General features: G+C 52.2%; 1 protein-coding gene across 12 annotated transcripts in view; it reads right to left on the bottom strand.

Moving 5' to 3' along the window:
* Positions 1-23,722, bottom strand: part of Pitpnm2 (phosphatidylinositol transfer protein membrane associated 2) — a 128,994-nt gene that overhangs the window by 35,445 nt on the left and 69,827 nt on the right. Inside the window, exon 1 of one of the 12 annotated variants that reach the window (XM_063225523.1) lies at positions 2,153-2,225. The exons of the other annotated variants lie outside the window; for them this stretch is intronic. The gene's annotated coding sequence lies outside the window, so the exon portion shown is untranslated. Of the gene's footprint in view, positions 1-2,152; positions 2,226-23,722 lie in introns of those variants that run through there. 12 annotated transcript variants of the gene reach the window in all.

Here is a 23,722-nt window from a genome sequence, read left to right as displayed (position 1 = left end):
CATGGGGCAGAGCACTGTGAACCAAGACTGTCACCTGCTTCCGGGGTGCATTTCCAAGCCCACGTCCCATGTCGCTGTGGGAGGGCCTGTGCCCTCCCTCTTAGGGCAGGCACTGGCACTCAGCGCCTCTCAGGACCCCTCAGCCCCACCTCCCAGGAGCAACATGGGAGATGACTGGTTTCTTTTTTCTCTTTTTTTGGCAGTGGGGATCAAACTGATGACCTCGCACTTGCCAGGCAGACACCTGTGCTGCCGAGTGAAATCCTTGACTGGAAATGACTGATATCTGAGTGTTGGCCTTTGGGAATCCTATTTTTTTTTTTTTTTTTTTTGTCTTTTTCGTTTTTATCGGTACCAGGGATTGAACTCACGACTGCCTGCTTGCAAGGCAGGCACTTACGCCGCTGAGCTAAATCCCCAGGCCCGGGAATCCTTTCTAGGAGCTCATGGTTTAAAAAAATTTTTAGATTATGTAGTTTCATTTTTTAATTATTTAATTATGTAGTTCAGGGTGGCCTTGAACTCACTATATAGCCTAGGCTGGCCTCAAACTCATGGCAACCCTCCTGCCTCAGCCCTGAGTGCTGGGATTACAGGCGTGCACCACCATGCAGACCCAGGGTTTTATGACAAAGGTGCCAACAGCTCATCTGCCCATGCCCTGGCCTTTCCTTATCCCCGCAGACAGCGGGCCTGCCTCTTCCTTGCTGTACCAGCACTGGTGCACCCGTGTCCTGTCGGAGATGGTCAGTAGGAGCATTTCCATTCCACTCCCCTCACGGGACGACCAGATGGAGAGAGAAGTCACACTGCTGGTAACATAAGATTGCTACCCAAAACCCCAGCCAGGAGCGTGACATCTGAGCTGGTGGGAAGGACCGGCTACCTTGGACCCCCAATAAGTCTGATGAGCCTCTCTTTGGAATGATGAGGCCAGGAGTGGGGATGTAATGGGCATGATCAGGAAGGAGCCCACAGGGTCCTGCATATTAAGGACAATGCACATCACAAGAGGAGGCATGCAGGGGAAAGGGTCCGGCACAAAGAGTTTCCCGCAGACTCAAAGAGATTACGCAAATAATCTCTTAAAGTGGGAGGGCGCAGGGGAAATGGGAGATAAGACCCTGAAATTTAGTAAATGTGCAGCCAAGGCAAGCACACAATATACCGGAAAAGGTACTTTTAAATAGAAATTCTTTGACAATAGATGTGAAGGCTAAAAGGTGAGCTAGCTGACTCAGAGGGAAAAGGGAAAGAAAAATAAACACATCACAGATGTTTTTAAAAAGCGATATTGCCCAGCACTCAGCAGAGACGAAGGATCACTAAGGATTTCAGGCTAGGTTGGACTACATAGTGAGACTGTGTTTCAAAAAATCAAAATAAAGGGGCTGGGGATTTAGCTCAGCGGCATAAGCGCCTGCCTTGCAAGCAGGCAGTCGTGAGTTTGATCCCCGGTACCGATAAAAAGGAAAAAGACAAAAAAAAAAAAAATCAAAATAAATAAATAGCTAAGTCAAACCATGAATAAACAGATGAAACATAACATGAACAACTAGAAATGTGGTTGACAGATTTGAGGGAAACAACACAAAATTAAATTGAGAAAGTGACAAAATGACAGATGCGTAAGCAAAAGGAAATCAAGCACTTGGGAAGCTGAGGCAGGAGGGTCACTCCAAGTTTGAGGTCAGCTTGGACTACACAGTGAGTTCAAGACAAGCCTAACCTACATAGACCCTGTCTCAACACACACACACACACACACACACACACATGGTAGCACTACCTGCAATCCCAGCACTCAGGAGGCTGAGGCAGGAGGATCACTGTGGGTTCTAGACCAGTCTGGGCTACATACTGAGTTCAAGGCCAGCCTGAACTACACAGTGAGATTCTGTTTAAAAAAGAAAAGAAAAATGCCAGCTACAGTGGTACTTGTAGTCCCAATATTCAGGAGGCTAAGGCAGGAGGATTACCATGAGTTCAAGATCAGCCTGGGCCTCACAGTAAGTTCAAGGCTAGTTTGAACTATACAGTGAGATCCTGTCTTAAAAACCAGGAAAAAACAGTAATTGGTGTGTAATAGTCACTTTCCCATAGCTAGAACAAAATACCTTACACCCACAACCTAAGGGAGGAGAGGACTAACCTGGCTCACACTTCCAGAGGGTGCAGCCCACGGCAGGCCGGCGCTGAGGCAGAAACAGCACAGCAGAAGGGCTTAGCAGAGGAAAGACGCTCACTCCACGGCAGCCAGAAAGCAGAAAGAGAAGGAAGGGGCCGGGACAGGAATGTTCCTAAAAATCAGACTTTTGCATAGCAACTAGTAGAGTAGTATCTATAGTTCTAAGACAAATTAGGTACAAGAATTTTATACCCAGCTAAATTCTTCAAGTTAAACATTCTAGGGGCTGTGGATATAGCTCAATGGCATAAATGCCTGCCTGACAAGTGCAAGGTGCTGAGTTTGATTCCTAGTACAAAAAAAACAAAAAAAAACAAAAAAAAAACAAAAAAACAAAACAAAACCTGAAACATGAATTTACCGGATGTTGAAGACACCCAAATGATAACTCACAACAGGTCCATCCCTGGGGAAATCCTGAATTAACATTTTTCACAATCTTGGCAATTATGATTATTAAAAGTATTAAAAACTTCAGTGACACACATCAATAATATAACTATCAAAAATCAGGAGTGGAAGAAGGCAGATGGAAACAGTTTCAACTTTGCTAGGGTAGACATTAGTTCCTGGTGTACACAGGACTGGGTGGAGGACAGGCAGAGCGCAAAGGCTCTGAGAGCAGTGGAACAGCTCCACACCACGCCGCAGTGCCGAGCCTGCAGCACCCCACGGGATGTGTAACCCTGGGGTGGACTCAGACTCTGGGTGACGCAGACGTCTCGCTGCAGCGTGGCTCCTCAGCTGCAGCTACTGGATCTCTCCGGCATGGAAATTAATGGTGGCGATGCTGACACGAGAGCAGGGTGCATATGGGAATCCTCCACACTTTCCATTTAATTTTACAGCAAACCTAAAACTGCAATATACTAAACCAAGGAATTGTATATTTTAAGTGGATATGTGGTATGAGTATGTAAATTTTATCCCAAGAAAGCTATTTTTAAAGTCTTTTTCCCCTCTTTTATCTTAATTTAATATTTTTGGAGCTATTATCATATCTGATGAAATGTTTTCTGAAGTTTAACAATTCACTTCCATTTCATTTCATATTTACTTATTTATTTTATTTTATTGAGGCATCTTGCTATATAGCCCAGACTGGCCTAAAACTCATGACAATCCTCTTGCCTCAGCCTCCTGAGTGTAGGGATTACAGGCATGGGCCACCATGTCTGGCTCATGCTATTGAGCTAAATCCCTGGCCCTATGCTTGTTTTTTTGAGACAGGGTCTCATTATGTAGTTTAGGCCAGCCTTGAACTCACTGTGTAGCCCAGGCTGGCCTGGAACTTATGGCAATTCTCCTGCCTCAGCCTCCAGAGTGCTGGGATTATAGGCATATGCCATCGTACCCAGTTTCCATTTCATTTTAGATACATGGAACTAGATTTATCTTTGGTAAAACTGAAGTTACATTAAATTTTAAATAGTTGAGGTTATGGCCATGTTAAAAAGTTAATAAATTTGATGTTTTGGGTTTTTCTGGAGGTAGAGTCTGAACTTAGGTCCTTGCTCACACTAAGAAATGACCACTGAATTACCCTCTCACCCCTGATTTTATTGTCAAAATGCATTTTAAACCTTAGAAACACCATCCCTACACTGCCTGTACATTTCTATTTGCATAGAGAATCTGAAATACCCATTTGGTGAATGCTAGGGGTGAAGCTGCCTCAGACTGGCGGGGTTCTGAGCAAGCTCTACTCATGATTTTCTCCCTTACCTGCCGTGCTGGAGGGTGGGACAGCAGCCTGCCCCTGCGAGGTGTGTCCAGCTGTGGGCAACCCATTAAGTCAGCCTCATCTTTCATTTTCTCATCTACAAAGCAGAGTAAGAACTGCACAGCGCTGCTGGGCTGTCTTGGGGATCACAGGAGATGCTGCACATAAGTGCTCAGTATGACTGACACAGGTGGCAGACAGCCGAGCCATACTGCCACACCTAGTAGGGGCTGAAAGGAAGGTACCTGGGGTGCAGGGTCAGCGGCGTCTGGCTGGATTGCCACCCCCATGCACACACTAAGCCGAATGGCCACAGAAAGTGGGGCTGACACACAGGCGCAGAGGCGTGAAGGAGGAAAAGCCTGTTAAAAATGCTGGACAGCTGGACAGCCACACAGGGCTGAGCTGGGCGAGCCAGGCAGGCTTTCTCCCAGGTGACCTGATGTGCACCTGCTGCCCTGACTCCCTCAGCCAGCAGCCGGACTCTTACTTGGGCAAGGCAGACACATTTCATCTGGTCTCTGCTGGAATGGTGATGGTTAGAGAGAATTATACCCTGCTTTCTACAGGGCAGCTATCGGGGCCTGGCATGGGGAGAGGGAAAAAGAAAACAGGTCTCAGAGGCCTCACTGCCAGGAAAGCTAGGCCAGGGATCTGGATGACTGTCCTCCCCCCATGCACAACCACTAGCCCCTCTCCAAAGCGGACAGGGCCCTTTCCAGTGCATGAAACACAGGGCCTAGGTCTCAGCCTTTAGAGCAGCCTTGGAGAGCCCGGTCATGCATTTAGGAACCTAGAAGGGTACCTGCGCCAGGCCAAACCCTGTTAGAGTGGGCACCACTTTGTGTGGCATCTGGGGGGCCATGGGAGCAGGAGAGGCCAGGCCTGGGTCTCCAGCCCAGGGGTCTGGGCATAGGTAGAAGGGCAGAGAGGAGGTGTGAAAGGGTGGCAACCCAGGAATCAAGGCATGGTCCCCATCGCTTCCCTACCCAACCTGGCCGGGCCTCCTGGGTTGGGGCAGATGGAGGTGGGGTGAGGGCTGCCCAGGGCAGGCACGAGGTGGAGACCTGTGGTGGGTCACCTGGATGTGGTTCCAGCAGTCTGGGGAGACAGCAGAGACAGCAGGGAGGCCCTGCCTGGGGAACAGCAGGGTGATGGGGGCTACAGAACTTAATCGGTTTTCCGTGATGAGCTGGGGTTTGATGGCATATAGGGTATTTAGCAGCAGTGCCCTGCAGGGATTGGGATGGAATCTATTTGAACAGTTCAGCCCCATCCTGGCTCTTAAGCCTGGAAGCCACTTAAAATCAGCAGCGAAGGCACTGACCTTGGTATCACATGGCGGGGAGGAGAGGGGGGACAGGTAGCCATGTGCAGCATTGCAGGGCCCCGTGGTTGCCTGGCTTCCTGCTCTAGGAAAACCCTCTGCTCTGACTCTGCTTCCCAAATAGAGTGCTGCCCAAGTAGGGCCTGAGGAGTGTAACGGTAGTAAAGGCTGTCCCTGCTGTGCCCCCTCCTCCATATGTATGTAGGAATAAAGGGGAGTATGAGGGCCACCTGTGGGACCCAGCTGGAAACCCGATCTAGGCCTGGCTGAAGCCTGAGGGGGAAAGAGCTGCTGGGGATGAGTCCAGCCAGCAAGGGGGAGGGGGGCAAGGCAGGAGCGCTATGTCCCCCACTGAGTGCCCACCCCTCTCCCCAGGGCAGCACCCCTGTCACTGTCAGATACTTGGCGCCTCGGAGGCTTTTAGACTAAGGACACATGGGGACATGGCTCCACCTTTCTTAGTCTTATAAATGGGGATGCTGAGGCTTGGGGAAGGGGCCATGTGGTGTTCAGGGTGAGAACACATCAGTGCGGGGCACAGGACCCTGATTCCAGGCTTCTGCTGTGAGCCACTCTGGAGGGCAGACCATCAGGGAGGTTTAGGGGGCACATAGCTCCTCCCCATAGCATTGTTGCCCCTGGAGCAGTGTGTGGTCTTGGGCTGAACCCCAGGGACCCCTCTAAAGCCTTGAGCACTGCCATAGTCACTGAAGACCATCAATCTTACCAGGGCATTCCCAGAGAGCCAAGCAGGGTGAGCTGCCAAGCCACTGCAGGACTTGTCACCTGACCCTAAGGCTGCCAGCCACCTGGAGGCACTGCAGGGGTGCCAAGCTCTGCAGGGCATTTCATCTGTGACACATCAACCCAAAGAACAGCTGTGGGGAAGCAGCAGGTGCAGATGACGGAACAGACACAGGAAGGTGGCATCCTACTCAAGGGCAGCAGAGGAGCCCGTGTCTGTATACACGGCAGGGTTATCTGCAGGAGAAAACTGCACCAAACCCGAACCTGGGCGCCGGAACTCACCCCAGACCACATCCTCCAGAGACCCTGCTGGTCTGTAAGCACTGCCACCATGCTGACCTTTGGGGTTGGTGTTTCCTAACTACTCACCAACTATAGCGGGAACAAAGCAGGCTCTTTGCACAAAAGGCCCCTGGAGGCTCAGATGTGATAATAGAGGCAAAAATAGAGCCTGCTAGGTCCACTGCTCTTACCTGGTCCCTGTCCCTGGCCAGGACATGTAGCAGCAGCACACAGACTGTCTGCTGGGGTCAGCAGTCCCATCTTCTGGGAGCCTCCCAGCCTGAGAGACGGGTGCCATCCCAGGGAGAAAAAGCCAGCTCCTGGGCTTGCAGGAGCGGGGAGCCTTGATGTGTACAAGGCTGGGGGCACCTCTGGGGCAGGGAGTCACAGGTCCACCTGTAGGGAGGTGGCAATGGCCAGGTTGCACCCCTGGCTCCACTAACCCCCAGTGAACCCACATTTAGGGAGTGCCCGAAACACTGGAGGTGCTGAGAGGCACAGCTGGGACTTCCACCAGGGCCTTTTGCTCTGAAATGGGTGAAGCCCTGTGACATCTGTGACAAGCCAAAATGCTCAGACCTACTCAGTGTCAGCAGCAGTCTCTGCCCTGCCTTGGTCACTCCTTCCTCCGGGCCAGCCTTTATTTGGGGCTCCCAGCACATGGACCCAGCTCCTACACTTCCCACTCTTGATTTCACAGATCTCCCCAACTCCAGTCTTTATTTCCTCAGATTTTCTCTGCCAAATCCACCAAATCCATTGTACCGCATCCACCTGCTGCCTTTACAGGTGGCAGATGCTTGTTCCCATGAAAGGCGACTCTTGGATACTGGGTCCCACCCACTTCATCCTCTGGGAACCTTCTCCATGGAGCTCCCCTCTCTCTGACATGTAAGTAGCCTCCATATTTGCAAACATGAAACCAAGCGAAGGCCCTTTGGTCCCACTCACCTAACCTCCTTGGTGCCACCCCATGTTCCTGCATCCTGCAGGTCAGCGCTGCTGGCCACCACTGCTCTCACCTCCCAACCTCTGCCTAACCCACTGCGGCCCCTGCTCCTTGCAGGATTAAGGTCACTGTGACCTCCCTGTGGCTAAAGGCATGGTCAACCCACATGGAATCCCGCCTGCTGCATTTAACAGAAATGGCCTGGGCAGACACTCAGAGGAGAAAACCCACAGCAGGTCTGGTCCTGACTGGGGAACAAGGGGTGGTGGTGATGCCAGGGTGCAGACTGCACCCCTTGAAGGTGGCACCAGGGTCTCATTATAGCTCTTAAAGACAACTCCCGCCTTCTCCATGGTCTCTGGACCTACAAATCACTCCAATTATTTTACACACTCAGGCTGCATAAATGAACAAATCCTCGACACTACTGCGGTTCATGTATGTTATGACGCCATAATTCCAGGTGATGTAATGCACCCTTTCATCGTGGGGTTAGCACCCCAAAGCTGCGTGGCCATTACCGCTAATCCCAGAATACCTTGCTCACGCAAAAAGGGTCCCACACTCACACGCACAGTCATTGCCCACCGCCACATCCCCTCCCCTGCCCACGGTAGCCATTAATCTACTTTCAGTCTTCACAGCCTGTCCATCCCAGACACTTCCTGCAAACAAGGCGCAAGGCATGCGGCCTGTTCCTTCACTCAGCATTGCGTTCCTGGGTTTTCACGCTGTTACCTGCATTGGTGCTGTGTTCCTTGTTAGGCCAGAATCATGTTACAGCACGTGGCAGTTACCTCCGTCCTTGTAACTGAGGGGACAGCAGTTTGTGTCATGCAATAAGTGGAGGAGTAGGGCTTATCTTCCCTTCAGCCCGGAGAGAAACAGCGGAAGAACTGAGCCATCTTAATTTGCCTCACTGGTGTAACACATGCCTCTTAGCATGGATAACAGCATTTTATGGTTCATGAATGCTTTTAGCTTGTTCACTCTCGTTCTTTCTGAACAATTCTCCAAGGAGGAAAAGGCCAGGATGTCCAGTGCTTGGGAGGAAGCAAGGTTGTGGGCCTTTAGGCGACGTGTGCTCGATGCCAGCAGGAATTATCGACGGATGCACAGGGCTGCAGCCCCACCTGTGCACAACTCAAGGGCATGAAGCAGCTTCGCTACCTTTTCTCTTACAAAGATGCATACCTTGGGGGGCTGGGGATTTAGCTCAGCGGCATAAGCGCCTGCCTTGCAAGCAGGCAGTCGTGAGTTCAATCCCTGGTACCAATAAAAAAGAAAAAGACAAAAAAAAAAAAAAAAAAAAAAAAGATGCATACCTTGGAGCAATATTTGTTTCTTTCCACTTATTCTGTAGTGAGTGCAACCCTTCCAGCTAAAGGAGAACCTCACTTAAACACCATCAAGGAGGGGTGCCTCCTGTAGTATTTCTGTTAGAAATAAAGGTTGCTTTTAAAAAAAAGAAGAAAGAAAGGTTGGTGTCTCTTTCCAAATACAGGCTCCTCAGCTGCAGCTGAGATCTGCTGTTTTAAGGGATGGCCTGGGAATGTGTTTGCAAAGCTCCACAGCCTGGAAGACTAGGTCTTTTCCTCTCTGCTCTGGTGAAACCTCACCTCCCAGCAGGCAGGCTTTGCCTCAGCCACTCTGAGCTTCGCCTTAGCACACATCACTAGATACCTGCTGGGGGCGAGGTCCTGCAATGGGCACTGAGGTGCAGGGGACCCTGACGGAGTCCTCAGGGAGCCTGCAAGGCTGCTGGGAAGACAGACATCACGCAGGTCATCAAAATCTGATGGGAAATATTATTGGGCCTTAAAAAGGAAGGGAGGAAATAGGGCTGGGGCCAAATCTCAGTTGGTAGCGCACTTAGTTAGCATGCACATAAAAGGAAGTCCTGACACGTTACAATAGGAATGACCTTGAAACCATGTCAAGCGGGAAAAAACATCACTTAAGCAACTTAGTGAGACCTTGTCTCAAAATAAAAAATGGCTGGGGCACAGCTTAATGTCAGAGGGCTTGTTTAGCAGGTGGCAGGCCCAGCTCCCCTCCTCAGTACCACAGAGTCAACAAGCAGGTTGTGGGTATTTGGCCACAATACTAAAACAAGAGCTCTTGACGAGGCCACAGTGGAGAAGCCGGGAGCTTCCAGAGCCCTCTGCTTGCACCACCTGGCTCAGGAGACGCCCTCTGCGCCACAGCCCATGAGAAGAGAAGGCTGCTGCTCGGAGCTGGGCAGTGCCTGGCGTGTGCCACTGAACCAGGCAACCCACTGGCTCTGACAACTTTCCTTTCCTAAGTATGACTTCTAGGTTTGCCCACAGTTTTATCCTCTGAGTCTTTTTCTCTCTTTTCTCCCTGGAGAGACAGAGATGGCATTAACCAGAAGCTGAAGGGTTTTATGGGGCAAGGAGAGGAGACTAATAGTTGCATAGGGGGTCAATTAGCTAGGTATGCTGCGCTCCTGGCAGCCTGAAGTAAAGGCCACAGCACTGGTAGTGAAATGGGGCGAGGCCTGGGTGAAGCTGTTCAGAGGTGAATGTGCCCATCTTGCCTCCCCTCTGGGAACCCAGCTGGGCCTTTTAGTGTCTGCTGGGATCAGACAGAACCCACATCCAGCTCTGCTCCCTTCAGAACTGAGCACTTGGACCCTATGATTGGTGACATGAGACACTCAGGACCTTTGCCACCAGGAGTGCAGTGGGGCAGGGTAGAATTGCAGGCTGGGAAACGTGGGTCCTCGGACTGTGCTGCCCGACTTGCTCTGTGGCCCCTCATCTCTGGACAGCTCCTATGGGCTTTCCTCTTTCCACTTTGCCCCAACTGCTCCCCATGCCATGAGGTCACTGTGGCCAGGTCTGATCAACTGTGATGCAGCACGCATGTCCGAGCGGGCCTGGCTGCCTGCTGTTGCTGGATCTTATCAGGGCCAAGCCTGTCTCTCCCAAGCCTGCCTTCTGTAGGAGCCGCTGACACAGTCCCAGACACCCACATCCCCACTGCTTTGGGCACCAGGGATGGTGGCATCCAGCCGTCGCCTGTGTCTGGCATTTGTGCCCTGTGCACACCCTGGGGATGGCACGTCTGGCTCCCTGCAGAGTGAGTCATAGGCGCTGTCAGCAAACCGCAGTGGCAGGCGAGGAGCAGTGCTGTTCTGTTCTTTTTTTTTTTTGGTCTTTTTATCTTTTTATCGGTATCGGGGATCGAACTCACAACTGCCTGCTTGCAAGGTAGGTGCTTATGCCACTGAGCTAAATCCCCAGCCCCTGCAGTGCTGTTCTGGAGCCCCTCGTGGCCGCTCTGGGGAGCAGCGAACAGAGCGGCTGCATCGCTGCCTCCATGGGGTGCGTGTGGCCATGAGCCAAGCAGCCCTTCCTGCATCCCCACTACGTGCTGCCTCACACCTGCTCGGAGTGGCAGGATGAGGCCACCCACTCTGCCATTCTTGCCACTTGTCCTTGCTCCTAGGCTTGCAGCCAAGATGAGCCAGGCAAGTCCCCGTCCTCCTGACACCTGCGCTGGGTGGAAAGGAGATCTACAAGGAAACAGACCGATCCGATTCGCAGGGTGGCCCTGGAGGGGCACGGGCTGGCGGCAGGGAGGGCGTAACTTCTGCAGTGAGACCTACACGACAAGGAGGAACAGCTGCCACAAGTGCAGAGATGATGTTTCCAACACTCTCAAGGCCACACTCCTCGCTGACACTTCGTTCTCAGGAACTGCTCATCAGGAGTCCTGAAGAAGGAAGCGCTGACCAAGCAGGGAGGAGACAGGCAAAGGGTCTGGCATCTATTACTGGAGTCGCCCTGGGGCTGGGCTAGGATCTAGCTCCAAGCCCAGGACCTGAGCCACTCCCTTCTGTGGACTCTGGCTTCTTTTTCTTCCTCTCTCTGGCATGCTAGTTAGATGAGTGCTAGGATGTCTCCTCCTCCACGTGTCTCGTGCCCCCTAAGGCTTCTTTTACTTTCCAGTGTTGTATTCTGTGTAATTTCTTCACATTTGGCTTTCACACGCTACTCTTTGCTTCGGCTGTGACTCCTCTTCAGGGACAAAGTTCTGTTTGGTTCTTTTCATATCTGCTTCATTTTTTTTTTTTTGGTCTTTTTGAGACAGGGTCTCACTATGTAGTTCAGGCTGGCCTTGAGCTCGATCAGCTCAGGCTGGTATTGAATTCGCAATGATCCTCCTGCCTCAGCCTCCCAAGTGCTGGGATTATAGGCGTGCGACACCACGCCCAGCTGCTGCTTCATCATTCTTAAAAGCGTTTTATCCCCTGCACTTACTTTCGACTTTGCCTGGTGTTTACCCCACTGTGCCAAGAGGCTTTTTCCGCCGCAAGAGCTCTAAGACCGAGGGATCTGACGGGTCTCGATTCTATGCTGGAGGGTGTGCCAAGCCACCAGATGGTAGAAGCTCACTCTCCAAGCTTGTCTCTGGGAGCATCCTTTCCTCTTGGACAACTGTCCCGAGGTGCCAGGCACTGGACCGCTTTAACAAGGCAGGTGTATCCCCCACAGTCCAGGTTTGAGACCAACACCCAGGTGCCAAGAAGTTTTCTGGAAGCTGCAGGAGAACCTGTGCCACGCTTTTCACCAGCTTCCGGTGGTTGCTAGCAGCACTTGTTGAGCCCTGGCTGGGTGCTGCATTGATCTGACCCCTGCTTCTGTGCTGGGGGCACTTTCTATGTGTCTGCCTGTCTGTCTGTCCCCATGTCTTCATGCAGCTGTCCTGTGGGAACAGCCATCACTGGTGTGAGGTCTCCACTGAACTTAGGGACTCAACCCACTGCCACCTCTCCTGGGAAGCACACCAGAGACAGTGGATAGGGAAGGGCAGCAAGACAGAGGCTCGCGGTGCCCCTTGGCAAGGATCACCACTGTCTAGTACTGGCTGCCAGCAATCTTAGTTTTGAGCAGTTCAATCACTAAAAAATAGTCAATATAAAGACTGGATGAAAATATTTTTCTAATACTGAATCTCCTGAATACAGAATTATCCCACTTCTGGACTAATTCTATATGGTTTTGTATGTTGTTATTATTATCTTTTGAGACAAGGAAGATCACTGTCTCATCCTCCCGAGTGCTGGGATTGCAGGTATGCATCACCATGCCCTGCTCCATGGATACTATTTTTGTAATATTTGGCTAAATTACATTTATTAATATTTGCTGGGAATGGTGATACATGCCTATACTGTACTCCTAGCACCTGGGAGGCTGAGGCAGAAGGATCACCATGAATTCAAGGCCAGCCTGAATGAAATATAAGACCCTGTCTCAAAACCACAAAACAATAAAAAAGTTAGTATTTTAGATCTTTTGTTTTGTTTTGTTTTGAAGTGAGACTGCTCTATAGGATCGATGAGTCGCTGAATTATTCTTTTCTGGGTTTGGTATCAATGTTCTGTGTAAAATGAGCTATAAATTTTTTTGGAAGTTTTGAAATAGTTAATCTAACATAAGGATTACTGACTTCTTGAAGGTCTAAGAAAATTTACTGTTTCTTAAGGGCAGATTTTTCTTCCTGATAAGCAAATTTTGGTAATTTTAATTCACTTAGAAAATCATGTTTTCATATTACTGAGTTTTGTTGGATCATTGAATAAAACTGTTTGCAGTCTCACTGTTTGAAAGTCCCCTCTACATGCTTTAATTTTGTAACTTCAACAACTATTTCTAAGATGACAATATGTAATTAACTAGTGATTTCCTACTGTTTATTTTTTCTAAAATTCTGTATAACTTGTACCCTTTTTCTGTTTTTTCTTCTTAAATAAAATTTTAAAAAAAGAAAATCATGTTTTATTTACATTTTTATTTGACAAAAATTGCATAGACTGTTCTGCAATTTTATTCCTTTTTTAGTGTCTTCTGCTTTGCTTTTTAAAGTTAGACTTAAAAATTTTTATCTTTTCAAAGCATCAGTTTTTAGAATTATAGAAGAATGTAACTCAGTTCTCTGATTTCATTTTTAATTATTTCTACTTTCTTTGAATGTGTTTATTTTTTCAGCTTCTTAAACTTCAAGCTACGTCCAGTAATTTTTACTCTCACTTACCTCTCAAAAAATTAAATTTAAGGCTATACCTTTCCCTTGAGTACTGACCTGGCTTCACCTCATAGGCTTTTATATCCATCGCCTACTTAACCGTCATCCATTCAAAACACTGCAGTCACAGTTCCGTCCCATACAATTAATGGAGTCCATGATATCTAACATCATAGATAGGGGTTTTAAACATCATTTGTTCTACCACATTAAGGGCTGTGGTGCAGGACAAAGAGCTAGGCGCATGGCCTTGATATGCTACTATGATCTCACTCTGCTTAAGCTTAAACTTCCGTGTGGGTCAGGCCTTTAGTGGTGGCCAAGGCTGAGAGGCGGTCAGCAGCTGTATCCTCCTCCTTGGAGCCAGTCCAGAAGCATCCTGGGCTCCTGCCACCACGGATGCTGACTGTGTTCTGGTTAGGTTCCCTTGTAGCCTGAGCTGTCTCCAATGGTATTCTGTTTTTCACAGCCAGAAAAGTCCTAACCACAGGATGCTGCATCTTCTTTTGACCTTCTGTGTAATCTACTTGCAGAGCAAACCCTTTTCTTCTAAAGGGCAGGAAGATACGTTTAGCTGAACTCAAGGTAAAAAAATAACTGAACATTCCCAGTGGTCCAAGGATCCCTTACTGGAATAATTCTCAAATCCTTAGTTTCCCTCAGAGTCCAGCAAGATGTGGCATGAACTCGGTCCCAGGAAAGACCTTGCAGCTGGGTAAGGGCAGGGGCAGCAGCCTGATGTCTGTTCTGGACACCTGCTACAATCCATGAAAAGTGGGCACTTTCTGTGAATTGGGGAATTGCTGTGAGCCCAAGTGCATGGGGTCTGGAGCCATTTCAAAAGTGTGTCCCATCCTGGAGGTCAGCAACACCATTGGCCCTATCTGCCCACCATGCACCCAGCACCATGCAGGCTGGGCGCTGAGCAGATACAATACTTGGAACTAAAATAAATCGTGGCTCAGTGACATCTTGCTGTGGCTTTGTAGGAACAGCAGGCTCCTGTGTACACTCCGTTCCGCTCTGCACGTCGGTTTGTAAATTAACCATACATCAGTAGACTTGGCTCTGACTCACAGGTTCCTGGACCACTTTGAGGGTAGCTCGAGTTATGGGATCCTCTGCTCCACTTCCAAACCAAGCCTTTCAACAGATGCCAGCGAGTCTCCTTCCTGGTGGGCGCCCTTCAGCCACCCTCCTCTTGTGTTCCCAAGCAGAAACACACAGGGCGGGGACGGGTGGTTCTCTGTGAGTCCCATCAACGAGCATCCCTGACATACAGATATGACAGTCTGAGGGTGCGGACTCATGTACGCACTTGGAAGATGAGAGGAAAAGCAACAGAGAGGCAGGGAGAAGGCGGCACCTGTCATGTGCTCACATGCCGCAGGCTGCAACCATGGCCTGCAGGAGGAAAAGCCTCTCCCTGGGGTTTTTCCCGCAGTGTTAACTGCACTCTGGCTCCTCGAGCACTCCTTGGCCCAACCCACTCTGCTCTCCTCAGTCCGCCCCAGAGTTCTGAGCACCCAGTCCCAGACGCTGCCCCGGAGGTCATGGTGGCGGCAGTGAGTCACACTGTGAGTCAGGAGAATGGCATCAGGCCAGGCTGGGGCACATGCACACAGGTTTGCCAGCCTTGGTTTCCCAGCCCAGGAAGCAGCGCTAACACCTGGACTTTGCCCAGCTCTTTACACTTAGGGCTGCCCCAGAGGGACCAGGCCGTGGAAGCTTCCCGTGAGAAGAAAGGTGTGCCGACTCGCCCTGGCAGCCCCCTTCACAAGCCTGGCTCAGGACCTCTCTGCCAGCAGCTCCTAGCAACCTTGAGAAGTCTGGGAGCTGGTGCTGCGCCTCCCATCAGACCTTAAACATGAAACAGCTGAACTGTTCGCAGCCATCCTATTCCAGCAAGTGGGCCTGGGAGGGGATAGTTGGCTGCTTCTCTGAGATGGGGAAGGGGACTGGGACACCCTGGCTGCCCAGGCCCAAAGGATGGGGAGCTTCTGTGGCAGCTGTGGCACACCCCAGGGGTCACCCCTGCATCCGACAGGTGCTCCCTCCATACCTTAATTCCCCCACCTCTGCTCTTCTGAGTACAGTATTTATGACCCACCATCTACATCCCTTTTTTTTGAGCATTTTGCAGAAGGGTTAGCCAAGACTAGGGGAGATCAGACAATTCAGCTAAAGTCGTGCAGCTAGGCCTGGGATTACACCAGGACAAGGACCAGGTCCTCCAGTGCCACCTTGCAGTGCATTCCCTGTCCTAGGGCTGGGAGTCACTCTCAGCTTGTCCATGCTCTGTCCCATTGGTAGAGGCCTTAGCTCTGATGGTCACCAGTCCTCCCTGGAAGGCAGAAACAGTCTCCTAGTTGGTCCACACACTCCCAGGTGGGTCCCCGAAACCCTCCTTCCAGGAGCTGCAGAGGGCAGCTCCCATGCAGATCTGACTACAGACAACAGTCACAGTCCCTGAAGGCCACCCCACAACTTCTCTGGATCCCCCCAGACCCTCATGCTCCCTCTTCCTGCTGCTTTCATTCCCTGCTGTTCCTTGTTCCCTCCCTGCTGCTGCTCCTGCAGCACTGTGCGCTGTGCTCTGATGCCCCTGGGCAGCACAGTTGGAGACCTGTTAGGGCTCAGGCTGACCTTGCCTACCCTTCTGCAAAAGGCTCTTCTCCACCAGGTCCACCCGGGAGACTCCCAGTGTCTGTAGAACTCAGCTCATGTGGCACATGCAGTTCCTGCGCTCACCACGCCCCATCACTGCTGTGTCCCTGACCATGAAGCTCAGGCAGCTGCCAAGCTCATGCTAGGCGCCCCGTAGACCTCTGGGAATGCTGGGGTGAGATCAGGCTTCGGGGCGAGCAGGGAATGAGGCAGGAAGGCTGACTGAGGCCACACAGGGCACGGAGCCCGCCTGCTTACAGATGGCTAGACAGAAGGGGTTCCCAGCTTTGGGCCATTTGGGAGCAGACTCTGCACACACCCACACTGCATCCCTCCCCTCCCACTAGGGAGTGAGGGGAAGCCCCCATCTTGGAGTCGGCCCAAGGCCCTCCATGTTGGGCCACAGCTGACTTTTCTAAATTCACGGCAACTCCAAGAAACCTTCTGATCCCAAAGGGGTAGAGGAGCAGGGCCAGGGTCCTGGGGCTGGTGACAAGACACAGTCCTGCAGGACTCCTCTGGGCCAGTGCTCTGATGGCAGCCACCAAGCAAGCAAGCAAGTCCAGCAAGCAAGAGAAACATGCTCTAGAGAGCTTGACAGTGAGGGCAGCTGCCACCAAACCAGGCCTCTCTGCTGGCCAGCGCCACAGCCTCTCCCTGCACAATGGACTGCACAGCAGATACTGCCAGACCAAGGGGGCAGGAGGTGGCCCAGGCAAGAGGCCTCTCAGGGAAGTCAGGGGGTAAGTCTCAAAGGAGGCAGGCGGGAAAAAGCCTGGACCCAGACGTAGAAGTCGGGGACAACTGGACCCACCAACCTTCCCATATCCAAGGGAGCATCTATGGTGCAGGGACCTGTGGTTACCAGCTGGGCCCCCATGAACAGCCAGCGACACAGTCTGGACAGCTGCACCCTTTCCCTGGGTTGCTGCGGCTTCAGAGAGTGCTGGGGAGAAGATGGATGCTGGTGTAGCCAGGTGGACTACAGAGTGCACGCTGCTGGAACAGCCGGGGAGGGCATGGGGTGGGGTTCTGAGAAGCAGGTGGTGGGTGGCAGGTCCCCATGAGGCCCTGCAGCAGCCAGGGCCAGCTCCTCTTCCTGGGTGGAGACGCCTGGCCAGCACCTGTCTGCTCTTCTCCCTCCACCCGCACCTGGGTCCCCAAAAATGCTCCCTCCCAATTCCAACACACTATGGTTACAAATTCGGGAAGACACACTATCCTTCCCTAGGGGTGGCACAATGGAAGACAGCATTTGAGCCAGCATGGTGGCCAGGGCCGTAATGCAGGAGGATTGATCCAGGAGGATCTGGGAGGCTGAGGAAAGACTGTGAGTTCAAGGGCAGCCTGCAGCCTGAACTACATAGGCAGGATCTGGAGTGGGGGAGGAGGGGAGAGAGGGAGCTTGAGAGAGCTGGCTCTTACCTTGCCTAGACAGGATATTGAACTCAGAGCCTCAGCTCACTCACCTGTAAAGGGGAGGGGCAGCAATCCAGTGAGGGGGAGTGATGGCAAGTGTGGGAGCATCTCATACCAGCCTGGTAACGCAGATGTGTTCAGTTGCTTAAGGGATATTAAAGGTATCTAGGCGCTGGGGATGTAGCTCAGTGGCACAAATGCCTGCCTAGTAAGCGGAAGGTCCTGAGTTTGATTCCCAATACCCTCTAAATAAAAAATAAATAAATATATCTAACCACTGGGGGCTCTAGTGGATGCTGGGTGGGGCTGGGTGGGCTGGGCTAGGTCCCCAAGTGCCCTGTGGGTCGTGGTACCCCTTCAGCTCCAAGAATCCTAGGGGAGGGACAGTGGGTAAGTGGGTAAGAAGGTTACATCCAGGAAAGCAGTCCAGAGCACGGGCCCCTGGGCCCGGATGTGGGAGATTTCAGAATTTCCTACACTCAGACAGGTGACCCGGCAGTTCTCAGCAGCACACACTGATCGAATACATCGACATTTCTGCAGAGAAATACGTGAACATGGAATACATAAAGGCTATAAATAGCTTTGCTTGTACTATAAATACCTCACCTCTGTTCCAGTGGGATTTTGCTGCCAAATGAGCTGTGACACAGCATTTGGTTTCTAGAGCTCACTGGGTTCTGGAGCTGAGAGTGGGGGAATGCGGATGCCGATGTCAGTGTTCCCATCATGCATCCAGAACCAAAGGCACGGCAGCCCCACCCTGTCCCACAGCTGGTGCGGTTCAGGTCTGGGTTATATGTGCCTTACCCCAGAACCTCACTGGGCCCACTGGCCTGGGGGACTCCTGTTAGTCACACATGAAACCAAATGTAGACATGTACACGCGGATCCAGCAGCACCTACAGACATAAGCACCAGCGCTGGAATGGAACTTGGGCAGCCCAGTCCTGTCCCTCACCCAACCCAGCCCCAGGACAGAAGCCAGCATGAAGAGTGGGGCCCAGGCCTGGTGCTGCACATGAAGCAGAAACAGGGGTGCCAGACAGACTGATCCTCAGTGCCACATGCAAGCTGGCTCGAACTCCCAGTGTAGCCGCACCCCCACAGTCTAGTACTGCAGGCCTCCCAGAGTTCTGAGGCAGGCCCTGAGGTGCCCAGGGCTGGTACTCAGTGGCTGCTTGGGAAATACCTGCTGATGGTTCTCTGAAGTTGCCTCAAAGTGTGACACACAGAAAGGGAGCCTCTTCAGCCCGGACATGCCCATGTCCTTGGCTCTCTTTCAAGGTAGGGCCATGTGTGGGCCTCTGTGCTACATGGGGTGCTCCCCTCTGAACTGAGACATCTAAAACTCTCCTGAGACAAAGCTCTGGGTCCAAGGGGAGACAGCCTAGACAAGGCAGCCTCCCTGGAGGAGGGCATGGAACGTGAGCCTCTGTGTCAGGATGGGCTCCGTCCTCACTTGCTTCCGGTCACCGAGACTCTGTGAGCCCTTGTTTTTAGGAGGAGACCCAGCACCATGGCCTTCCCAGGGCAGGCAGACAGGAGTAAGGCACTCAGTGCTGTCATGATGATGGCAGTGTCGAAGACAACAATGGAGACAGCCCTGCTCCCGAGATCTTCCCTTCAACCCTGTCCTCCAGTCCCACCCAGTCAGGATTAGAAGAGACAACTCAGGGCATCATTAGTATTTTGTCCCTGCCTGTTGTCACCAACCTCCCAGCGCCTGTGGTGACCTCCTGCTAACACTTCGAGGCAGGGGGAAAACAAAGCCATGAGTCACGCGGTCAAAGCCATCGAGCAAGTCAAGAACTGGGAGAGAATGAGACTCTCTGGTCCTGGGCCTGGGTGACACCAAATTTATCCCAAGCAGCACCTTGAAGCCCTAGGGCACTGGTGGGTGGCCTGGGGACGTGCAGGGCAGGGGAGAAGTATGGGGAGAGCAAGGAGGCGGGTGATAGGGTATGGGGAACTGAGTCATCTTTCAACTGGTCCCAGCCCATCACACACAGTCTGGCTCCTCTATCTTTGGCGGGGAGCCGGGGGCTATTTTGGGAAGCCCTGCACACAGCCTGCCACTTCCCTGCCAGGCTGACTGGGTCAAAAACAAAGCCAGCCCAGCAACAGTCTGCTGTCAACAGGGTGGGAGGTGAGGAGGCACGAAGAGCCCCAAACCGAGCAGCAGGAACGAGGGATGGTAGGGGAAGGCCAGGGATAGGGAGAGGGCGGGTGAGCACAATCACCCCCATTCTATAAACTATCGCCCCAAAACAAGAAAAGCCACCACCACAACAACGACATAGGGCAGTGTGCAGAAACAAACAAATGAAACCAAGCTGGAGACTGAGCCCCAGGGGCTGGGGTTTGCACAGACCTAAGTTTAAGCACAGGCGGTCTCTGAGCCAGCCCGTTATTACTCAGGCCTCGGGTTCTCCCTTTATAGGAACAGCAGCCTCTTGTGGGCTTGGGGAGGAAGAACATTACTGGGGGGTCCCAGGGGTGGGGGTGGGGGTGGGGAATGATCGCCAGCTTGGCCCCTACACACCAGCTCCCCTCAGTGCCACCTCTGTTGATCCCTGCCTCTGTCCTGCAGGTACAGCTGCCTAGGGCAGTGGAAGCCCCTACAGGCCATGGAGGGCACCTATCTATCTTGTGTGACCACAGAGCTAAGGCTAGAGCAGCTGCGGATGGATGTGAGAAGTCATGCCCAAGGGGCCACCAGATCACCTCTGGGGCCCCAGGGCCTCCAGCTACTGTCAAGGCAATCAGCAGGACTCAGCTGGAACCTCGTGATGCCTCTTAGGGACAGGGACAGAACAGCCTTGTCCTGAGGAAGGAACACAATGCCCCACCCAGGGCAGGCATCCAGGAAACACCTGCAGAAGAAAGAATGGGGGAGGGAAAAAGGAGGGGGGTGGGCGCGGGGGCCATGCATGGGGCATCTGTGGGGCTGCAGCCCTGGGTAAAAGGCTGGCACACCTGTCTCAGAGGACAGTGCCTTCCTGACAGATGAGAAGCAAGGCCTGAGAGGAGGGCAGGGCCCCCTGGGGTGAGAGTGTAGAGAGGACTGGGGTTCTTCACATGCAGTAGGAATGGAGTCTGGGGAGGCAAAGCAAGCCCGGCTCAGGGGAAAGGGGAGGTGGGTTGGGTGCTGGAAAGCTCACTGTACACGGGGTCCTGGAGCTGATTTTGGAAGGGGGCACTGACAGCTTTCCTATTAGGGTTCTGACTAGGCCCTGCTGACTTCCCCAGCCCCGCCGTGTTTTACAGGCTCTCCACCTGGGGTTGGATAGGTGAATAGCCAAAGGCTGCGAGCAACACAGTGCCCATGGAGAGAGGAACTGAAGGCCAAAGGGGGTCTACCCACACCATGTAATACGACTCTGCCTGCAGGGGACGGGTATGGGGGCAAGGGCTGCAGCACGGAGGAGCCTCAGCGACATTACAGCAAGCAAACAGCAGACGCCTGCTCATCAAGGGCAAATACAGTACCATTTCACCTACATGAGACACTGGAGAGGCGAAATTCACAGACACGGAGTAGGCGGGTGCCCAGGTCTGGATGGGCCAACGCAGCTAGTGTGTCACGGGGCAGGTCTTCAGCTTGGGAGAAGGACGGAGGTGAGGTGGCACAGAGTGAGAACGTGTATTTGTTAAGGACACCAAACTGCACATGTGAGATGGTTACAGAGCAGCTGGGTGTGGAAATGCATGACTATAATCCCAGCTACTCAGGAGGGAGGCAGGAGGATTTCGAGTTCAAGGCCAACCTGGGCAACATACCAAGACCTCCTTTCAAAAGAAAAGATTAAGATGTAAATTTTATGTTATGTACTTTTACCACAATTGAAAAACATTTGAAAAGAAAGTAAGTCCTAGGGTCAGATAATCTTTTGGAACTGGACAAGGGTGGTAGCATCACAAGCTAGGCAATTGTAGGTTATATGAGTCTCATCTGAGTACAAAAAATGTTAAAGTCCCTAGTGGTAGCTGCAGCTGGCAGACACTAGGAAACCTGGGAACCACTGGGATGTCTGTTAGCTCTGCCAGAGCAGAACAGCAAAAAGGACATCAGTCAGTAACATGGGGCACCCAGGACTGGCGATGGGACTGCCTGGACCACAGACACTTCCTGTGTTTGGAGCCAGCCTCTATCACCCTGGCCAGGAGAGACTTCCGCAAGTCAGATGCAGGAAGGGCTGCACAAGGTGGTGGAGTCATGGTGCGTTGGGTCCAGTGCTGCACGTCAGGATAGCAGCTCACAGGGCACTCTGGTGCCATGTCTGCCAAAGCCAGCAGTTCAGGGAGCCAGGGCTGAGCTGGAGGGGAGTATGAGGCGGCTCCCAAGGCAAGGCTGGGAAGAGCACCTGGCTGAGGACAGCATGAGACGAAGGTCTCACAAGGGACAGACAAGACGCAGCTGTGGAATGGGCCGGTGGGACAGCTCAGCAGGGTCAGGGCACAGCCTGGCTGCTGCTGCTCCCTGGCAGGCGGGGCCACGTGAGCACTCTGTCCACCCCAGGCCCTCAGTGGATAGTGGGAGGCCATGTGGAGGGGCTTGGAGTCTGTGGCTGCCACCGGCCCTGGACTGGCTGTGAGTGTCACTGACCTCATCCTGTAGCTAGCTGTCATAGGAGGGCCGAGGGTCCCTGACTCAGGTGGGGCCATTACCTGCTAAAAAAGAGCAGAGGCTCAGAGCTCTGAAAAAGCCACCCTGTTGACAGCTGGACCACCAGCCTGCAGTGATGCGCCCCACTGTGTGGCATCACTGGAAAGTTCTGCTGAGCAGAGCTTGCCTCCTGGGGCTCTGTTGGCTCTTCAGAGCCACAGTGAGCCTCTCTTCTCAAGGACACCTTGAGTAGGTGTTTGGACAACACATCCTCTCCAGAAAGGCTGCCCACTGAGATTTTTAAAAAAATTTTTTTGTTGTTCTGAGGAGTCACACTGAGCTATAGGGTTTTTTTTTTCCTTTCTTTCTTTCTTTTTTTTTGGGGGGGGGGTCTTTTTGAAACAGAATGTGCTATGCAGTTCAGGCTGACCTTGAGCCCATTTTGTAGCCCAGGCTGCAACTTGCAACAATTTGCCTGCCTCAGCCTGCCTCAGCCTGCCTCAGCCTCCCAAGTGCTGGGATTATAGGAGGCTTTTTATTTTTCCTGTTTTATTTTAGTATTTCATTTCATTTTGAGACAGGATCTTGATAAGTTTCTAAAATGCCCAACCTGGGCTTGAAATTGCAATGCTCCTGCCTCAGCCTCCAAGAGTACTGGGATTACAGGCATGCACAGCCACGCCTGGCTAAGGCTGTTCTTGGAGTCTGCTCTGTCTCACTCTATTCACAGAGGCAAAGCTGCTCTAGCTTCTGAAGATGGACCGTGAGGCTGCTAAAGCCTCCGGCTCTCATTCCTGGGATGGGTTGCCTGGCCGATGCTTGCTGGCTAGCATAGCTGGCTCACGTGTCTGGCGACATTGTGCCTTCTGGGTGCTGAATGCTGTTCCCCTTTCCCAATTCACATCTACCTGAAACCTCAGAACATGACCCGCTTTAGGGTGGGGCCCTAGAACATGTAATTAAGGGTCTCAGAATTCTACATGCTAGATTTACAGGGGGCCTGGAATGCAGTGACTGCTGTCCTTATAAGAAGAGGACACAGACATGCTCACCCTGTGAAGAAGGACGTAAGATGCGAGTGACTCAGCCGCAAGCCAAGGAAGTCCTAGAGTCACCCCAAGTCGGAAGAGGCCAGGGAGGATCCTCCCTAGAGCCCTCAGAGGGAGCACACCACTGCTGACACATTGATTTCAGACTTCTGCCTCCAGAGCTGAGAGAAAAAAATGTATTTCTGCTGTTTGAGCCACCAGCCCGTGTCACTTTGTCATGACAGCCCCAGGGGACTAGTGCACTGAGTATGTGGTGTTGGGAAGCAGTCTATGCCCTGGGCTGACCACACGTGCCTCAGCCAGGGCCCTCTGCTCCACACACCTCTTGTGACATGAGCTGGGAGGGCGACCCCAGCACTCAGGCAGGACTGAGCCAGCCTGTCTCCCGGCTGTTACCAGGGCAGCAGACCAATTAGCTCAGGGCACTCAAGGAGCCAGCATCCAGGCGATTAAGATGCTTGAGGGGGAACCTCTTGGGCTGAAGCACCCACCTGCCACCCAGAGTCTCCACTCTTTCTTCTTGCCTTCCACAAAACTCTGGGATGTACCAGCCCTATGAAGGAGGCATTAGTGCCAAGCAGAGACTGTATCTCAGCCTGGAGAGAAATGCTAGCCCACCCTGCCCTGGCTCAGCATTGCCTACCTATCTTCGGTTTGGGAGACCCTCTCAGGATGGGGGTGAGGAATTGGCCAAGGCTTTTGGAA

Source organism: Cavia porcellus, unplaced genomic scaffold, assembly GCF_034190915.1.
Source record: "Cavia porcellus strain 051 isolate PalLab524CR breed Dunkin Hartley unplaced genomic scaffold, mCavPor4.1 scaffold_16, whole genome shotgun sequence".
Classification (NCBI taxonomy): Eukaryota; Metazoa; Chordata; class Mammalia; order Rodentia; family Caviidae; genus Cavia; species Cavia porcellus.
Note: the sequence above shows the minus strand (reverse complement) of the source record. Positions and strands in the feature narration are given on the sequence as shown.